Genomic DNA, 8,070 nt, shown 5'->3' on the forward strand with positions numbered 1-8,070 from the left:
GATGTGTGATTGGGGCCTCCAACTAGGCTAAGAAAGTGAATTAAACACTGCCTGTTTTCTAAAAGTATTCTTTATTGTCTAGGAAATGTTGGCTCCAAACTACATTCATTGTTCTGAATAGGTAGAAATTCTTCATCCTCAATTTCAACCTGTTTTTGAGAACTCTTGAATCCTGTGAAGAGTTTAAATAGTGATTCTTGAATCCTACTACTGGTATGCATTCCTATGTTATAAGAAACAGACAAATTAAAATGCTTTCACTTGAGAAGGATGTTTATCCTTATCTGAACTGAAATGTCCTTGAGAAGGTCTTTGTCTTTATAGTTGAAATAAGAGAACATATGGGTTGACTTGTACTATGTTAGAAGAGTAATTTGACCAGTTAAAAATTTTAAGTTAATTTATCAAATTGGATTGCCTTTAACATTAAGAAAAATACAGACTAATGTGTTAACCCTTTGGGTTTAGAGGTTTCCTCATGAGCTCCCACAACATTCATTTTAGTGCCATTCGTTCCAATGAATCCTACTAGACACTCAAGAATTCTGACTGCTTCTCCTGCCCAAGTATACTAAACACAGTTATCACTCTGCTTATTGGACTACAAGCTATATTGCTTTGGTTATTTAAACTGATTGCTTAATATATGTTGTAAAAGGAAGTCCTATGAGATGCGACCAAAAATGGATGAATCTGTACTTCAAATAATATGACTGGATCTTATACAGGAACTACCTAGTGTGAACATGTGATTTTCAAATGACCTGAAAATTCAGCTAGCTGTTGCCATCCTCCCATTAGAGCCGCCTCCTACTTCTGTTACCAGAGCTCCTCCTGAATCCAAAACCTCCCCTCAATTTCCTGGGAAGGCCAGGGCTTTTCCTTACTGCCCTTTCTCTGCTAACAGTCTAGTTGTCAGAGCCTCTATTATAAAGTGTGATTTCTTATGGATCAAATAAGGTTTGGGAAGCCAATACTGAGTTTACTTACAACATAAGCCATTGGAAGTTGGAATGTGTTTTACTGTTTAAACACAGATATTTCAAGGGTTAAGTCATGGTTGTTCCCAAATCAGTGGAGATTCTATATCTAAATATGGTGTTCTTTAATGTTTCCTCCTTGGGAGGCTGTAAACTTATTCCAATAAGGCTGCCGCTGTTCCAATCATGTTTGAAACTATAATAGATTCCAGAATTGAAAGAGGAACAAGGCCTCATTTGGGGGTGATGGAAATTTTTGTATCTTGATTTTGGTGGTGGTCCTAGCGGTGTATACAACAGTGAAGACTCACTGAATTGTACACTTTAAATGGATGCAGGTAGTTGTACACAAATTATTCCTCAACGTTGATAAGGAAAAAACTAGATTCCAAAGAGCAGTTTCAGGTCACTTCACAAACCCCACAAGAAACTGTCTTGGTATTTTATAATTTTGCCTATCAAGGTGCCTATTGTGTGATAGCACTTGAAAAATATTTTTTTACCAGAAAAAGTAGAACTCAGCTTGATTGCCCCAATTTTTACCAAATATGGATCTAAAGTTAGTTTTGACTGTTTCTAAGAATTTAATCTTACAAGATTATGATTTTCTACCATTGAGGGTATTGAGAGGTTGTATTGTGGATTTTGACCATCCTCCCAAAAGCAGAAGTCCACAATGGTTTGAGTAATATCAGCATTCGAATATGGGTGCAGCTTAAGGTGACTGCTTTGAAGAACAACATTAATTTGGGCACATTAATTCTGCCATGTTTATGAAAATATCAGTCTCATTTTATAATCTCACTTTATATGTTCTAAATTTTTGAGACTAAAATATGACATCAGGTATAGAATCTAGCGTTCTTCCATACTACCCTCTCCCACTTTTACCTTTTATTTCTCTTTTCTGTAGGGTTTTGGCAAATTCATTTTATTTCTTAGGTAAAATTTGGGGAAATCAGTCCTTCCAGTAATTGGTCATAAGCGCATATTTATAAAAGCCAGTCAGTGATATTGCACAATTTAAAATGTAACCTTACTATGAGTCTGATGTGTCAAATTTAAGAATACAGTGGTCACAAGGTGAGAATGTGCTATGATCTGAAATTCAACCGAAATATAACTCAACCTTTGAAAAATGATTTACAGTTTGTTCAGAGCTAGTTTTCATATACTGTGGCACTTCTGGATTTTGTTGAGGGAGAAATGATGATGTTTTAATCCAGAAACTACATTTTAAAAAAAAGAATCGGGGAACGCCACCTCAATTTGGTTATCTAGAAAGTTTGACAGTATGGTGATTTAGCCCTACATTTTAAAGTGCTTATCCGTACTAGTCCGTGCTTTGAAAGCTTTTCCGTTTGCTCTTTACCACACCATCTAAGTACCTCAAGCACTCCCCACAAAAATCCAAAGCCTCTTTTTTGTCTTGTCATCCAAGGGTCAGTTTTAAAGGTTGTATAAGACCAGAGAACTGTCAAGAGGGTTTCTAGGTTGGAAGGCAATCTGTCGCAATGAATATTGTGGGGTATGTTGAACATTGTGGCAAAAGACACAGTGGCCAAGCCCAGCTTAACTGTACTTGCAGATGGTTGGCTACCATAGGCCAAAATAAAAGGCACACTGCCACCAAGGGTGATGTCTTAGTATGTGCATGTGTTGAAGCGCAGCTCCTGGGATGTTAGGTTGCTCTGGAACCTGCTCATAGATAAAGTCAAAGGGCAAAATACTCTGCACGTTGCTGAAAATGGCATTCACGCTGTAGACCATTATTTCTTCATTTAGTCTTCTGTGGTTCTATCAAGTCATTTGGCATTGTAAAGAAGGCTTTTCTTTTTGAGGGTGAGGGATGAGGTTAGGGCAGATGCGTGCCACAGTCATGGATTTATGAAGGTTGATTACGATGATCAAAAGTTGCTGGCTCTTTTTGTTACTATACAAATTGCCTTTCATTTGTGTAGCAATGGGAAGTTTCTACAGAGCTGTCACAACTTTCACATCAGATAAGCTTTTGGCATAAGGGCATTCCACTTAATTTTATATTTAAACATTAATAATTCTTAATATGTACATGTCTCTCAAGTACCACAAGCACTGATGGTATATCTTTAGGAAAAGACCACAACTCAGATCCAGTAAACAAGTAGCATTGACATATATACACTACCAAATGGAAAATAGCTAGCTAGTGGGAAACAGCGGCTTGGTGCTTTGTGACCACCTAGAGGGATGGGATAGGGAGGGTGGGAGGGAGACGCAAGAGGGAGGGGATATGGGGATATATGTATACATATAGCAGAAACTAACACAACAATGTAAAGCAATTATCCTCCAATAAAGATGTTAAAAAAAAGATATAAATCTACTCCAGAGCTTAAAAATACTACTAGCCAGCTGCCTGTATCATTCCAGCAATCAACTCCTTTGTTTCTTAATAAACATTCCATTTCTTAAAGCTCTCAAAACCGCCTACCAGCACCTTCTTCTCTGGACCACCATGCAGCATACAGATGAAAATCCTAGGCCACATATCAACATATGAATAGTAATATCTCAAGTATGCAGTAAATCTGAAGTATACAGACTTACTTAATTCACCAAAAATATATATTTTTATTTTTACAGGTAGGTTCTTTCTTCTGACCTACAAGCTTTATTCTTCAAACCAGAAACCCCAAATCCTGAGAGCTCTCAATATTAACAGTTGTACCACAGTGGATGCTGCTTTGGCAGTTCATTTTAGCAATTCCTCATCACATCTCAGGAATTTTCTTTCCATTGAAGTTCTCCGTGCTCCCCCTCCCTTCAAAATGATTTAGTAATTACCAAAAAGGATGAAAGGCCAAGCCAGAGCGATCAAACGCTATTAAGTTTCATTGCATGTGTGTGTGTGCACAGACAAGGTTCTTCTCACTTTTACAAACATCCCCAAAACAGTGCAAGCCAAAACGCACATCTGTTGGAAAAAGTGATGGAAAGGGTCATTGGAAATACAGTAGAAATAGCATTTCTCTGTACTAAAGTAATGCTCACACTGAATTGGGGTACTCTGTTCCCAATGCCTAGTTCTACACCAACAAAGTGGATATTTGGAACAATTATCTAGATAAAGCAAACCAAAGAATCTAAAATACACACAGGTTTGAGGCAAAGCCACAGGGTTCGGGGTTGGAGGGAGCTGAGAAGTAGGTGTGAAGAGTATTTTAAATGATCCAAACAATTACATCCACTTACGTTGGCTATGTCTATACATGCAATCTATTAACACTGTTTTGAAAATGTGATTACCAAAATAACATGATCAGTTTTTCTTGTGTACTTTTAAACAAGAAAGAATGTCTGCCTAACTTCAAGTACTTTTCACCTGATGGTTGAACAAACCAAGGTCTGGGCCACTTAAACTGTTAGTTAAAACACCACTTGAGTCTTACCCACAAGGCAATATGAACATCAGATGGTTATTTATATTATCTGGCTAAGGTATCGTCTCATATTTTTCAGTGAAGTCCCCAATGAAATTTGCAGAGGAGGTTTTACACTGCCATAATAACTATAAAGTTATTGAAAAAGTATTTGTTCATTATTTAAGTCATTCAAAACGTAGAGGCTGTAGGGTTTGTGTGTGTGTGTGTGTGTCTTTAATCAAATTGCAGACAGATGTTTAGATGTTTTGGACTTAGCTGAAATGCCCTAAATCAGGTCAGAGTGGAATGAAAAATTACTATGAGAGGCAGAAAGAACCAGAAAATTTCAAGTATTCCCATATAAGTGGACAGAAGTATAACCTGGAGATTTATATGCCTATAAAATTTGGCATCTTCCAAAAATGATGATTTTGAATCATTCCTTTTTCTTTGTACTTCACTGGATTTAAAGCTAGAAGTGGAGGACATACTTCAACAATGGCCATTTCTGAATATAATTCAGACATTTTCTTTGTATTCAATAATATTTTTACCCTTACTAATGATCAGGGAGGCTTTAATGTAATTATGATGGAATCAAACAAATAAAATAGGTGGCCAGAAATGATAAGAAATTCACCTGTAATGGAGGTGAACCATGGTATAGATACTTAGACAAAAAGTAAATGATTCTTGTACCATTTATAATTGTATTTGACTTTGGAACACATTTTTAACTTTACGTATAAATATGTCAGTCTGAAATTTGTGGAGTTCGTGGCATTTTGGGCAAATGAACAAAAAGATATCTATAGTGGCCAATCCATTTCCACATCTCCTATGTATAACATAATATGTGTGCTTAATAATGTCTTGTTTCCATAATCTAGAAGATTTGGGTTTATTGACTGGTTCTGTGACCTTGAGCAAGTCATTATCCTTCTCTGGACCTCCTTTTTTTTTTTTTTGTATTTGTAAAATAAGATGATAGAATTGAGTAGATCCTCACTAAGTTTCTCTTTTAGCTCTTTTATGTTTATAAATTTACTCTCAAGTTGGCTTATACCTTCTCTGGGGTCAGAGAACATACTTAAACATTTGATTTGAAATATCTTTATTGATAGTAGCTGATCCAGAGGTTAGAGAGGTGAACACAAATCTCCTTCCCTTCCTACTTTCTACTAGAGTTAGAGTTAATAAAAATGTTGGTGTCACCATCACGGAAGTTAGGACAATAGCTGATTAGCTTTAACAGCTAACTGGCTTCAATCCCCAACATAGCTAGGCCTCAGCACAGCTAGTGAAATCTTAAGCCCGAGTCATAAAGACAGTAACCCTGAGAAGATCTGAAAAGGAATGTACTGCCCATGAAATATGACACTGGTTTCTTTCAGTAGTAGAGATTGGCTATTATGATTGACACATATTCTCTCTTTAGAACATAACTGAGAGAAGAGTGTATTTTGGACCATGGCTCTATCTCTGGCTACCCTTGTTTTCCAACAAATCGATAAAGTAACTGCCGGAACAATGAAACCTAGGTCATCACAAGTACATGCATTTGTGAGAAAGACATACTTTTTTTTTTTTTATGAAATAGGGCCATGTATTGGTTTCTGGTGCCATCAGTATGAGTTAGGGACGTAGCCCAGGTGCTATTTATTATTCAAAGTGAATTTGACAGTTGAGAAAGTTGACTCTGTAACTTTAGAAACCTTCCTTCTGGAAAGTAACCTGTTACTGATGTCAGGGCCACTTATGATAGTCCCACTTAGAGAAGCAGGAGAGAAGTTGGATTTGAGTAAGTGATCACGTTAGGCATGATCGAGGAATTATTTTGTGATAATGTCTTACCAAATGGGTCCTGATGCAGCTTGTTCTCTTGATCACTTTTTCTTGGATCTGAGCTTTGTTCTTCAACACCTCCTCTTGTTTCCCTATCATCCCTAGTTTGTGTCCTTTTCATGTAGAATATTTTGTTAGTCACCAAAGTTAGGGCTAGAATGGGAATCAATTCAAATAACAGAAACTACACTGTCAAAAACTATTTTGGAAGCATATTTGCATTGTTTGAGAAAGCTTCATTTCACTTAATTTTGCCAGAAAGTATACACGTGAATTTAGATGGTTTCCTATTACTGTTGACATTTATTGAATACAAGAACAGGGTGACAACTAATTAAGTTTCTTACTTTTTTGAGCTACCCGTTAATTTAATCACCAGGACCCAGACCTTGGGCTATTTCAGGTCATGTGTTATTGTGTAAGTTGGGGATACCTTTGTGCTAACATTGGGAAGAACCGCCCTTGTTTAGCAGGTAATCAGTTGATGGTTACTGGATCTAACATGGTGACCATATGCATTATGGGCTTCATTTTTTAACATTTACCTATGTGTTCTGATGAGGTACTCCTAAGCTGTGGAAAATAATTTGTTTTGATGTATAATGCAATTTTCTTTGAAGACAGTAGAATTTGGATCATGTCTATAGTTCCATGAATTCACTAGGGTTGTTATGTTGTATATCTAACATGAGTTTACACACGCAATTCCACTTCCCCCACTGAACATTAAAACTGCAACTTGAACCAAGTTATCTAGACCTAAAATTGGTTTTTTTGTTGTTGTTGTTTTATCAGAAAGCAATTAATTAAAATGAAGGTGCTGTTTTCAGATTCTGACACCTCAACAAGATGTCATTTTTCTGTTAAAAAAATATTTTCAAATCCAGGCTTTTATCTTAGAAATGCTTTTGATAGCAGTGATGATTAAAACTATCAACAGTAGATAGGACCCTATAAATATACCAGCTAATTATTTTTTCTTGCCAATGTGTGAGATGTAGTGACTGTTGATTAGAGTACAGTAGAAGTTTTTAAAAAACAGTACATATCCTAAATACTAATCTCGATACTATCAAATTTTAAAATGTAGTAAGCTAACTGAAACACACAAACACAGGAAAGGAATTCACTAACTTATTAGATATGACATATACTATGGGGTAAATATTCATTGGCATACATTAGGAAACTCACAAATCTTTAAGAAACAAATTCAACAGCCCCCATGATAAGGAGAAGTTGTAGTATTTAAAAGCAAAAACAACACGAAGTCCAGTTATACCTAGAAACCACAAGCTGACAGTTCTTTGGAGTCTATTCAGTTTCCCTTTGATGCTGTTCATTGAACCAGAATGGGCAGCATGGAGCACTGAAGGGCAACAAAGATAGGCAAGTTAGTTTGCCTTATCTGATAGCTGGTGGGGACTGCTGAGCACAGCCCTCAGCCCTGTGGGGAAATGGTGTGAGATCCTGAGGAAGGTCAGGAATCTGTGCGGCAGCGACAGTAGCAAAGTGGCACCTGGAGCTTCAAGGAAGCAAGGGTAAGAAAAGCAAAGCCAAAGGGTTAAGCACCCGACTGCACCTCTGCTGATTAGGGGCAAACACCCCTTCAGTTGGTTTTGAAATGGACTTAGTGTTTGTAGGTATAAAAAAGCAAATAATAGTAATAATAATAACAAGAACAAAAAATGAAGAATGTGGCTATAAAAGATGGTGAAAACAAGAGGAGTTTCACTCTCCTGTCTAGTGGGGGGCAGTGAGGGAATCATATTCTATGTCACCTCTGAGAGCAAAGAAATTAGAAATTTTCTGAGTTCCAGAACAGGTGATACTGGCTTGAC

Source organism: Stenella coeruleoalba (genome assembly GCF_951394435.1).
Source record: "Stenella coeruleoalba genome assembly, chromosome: X".
NCBI lineage: Eukaryota > Metazoa > Chordata > Mammalia > Artiodactyla > Delphinidae > Stenella > Stenella coeruleoalba.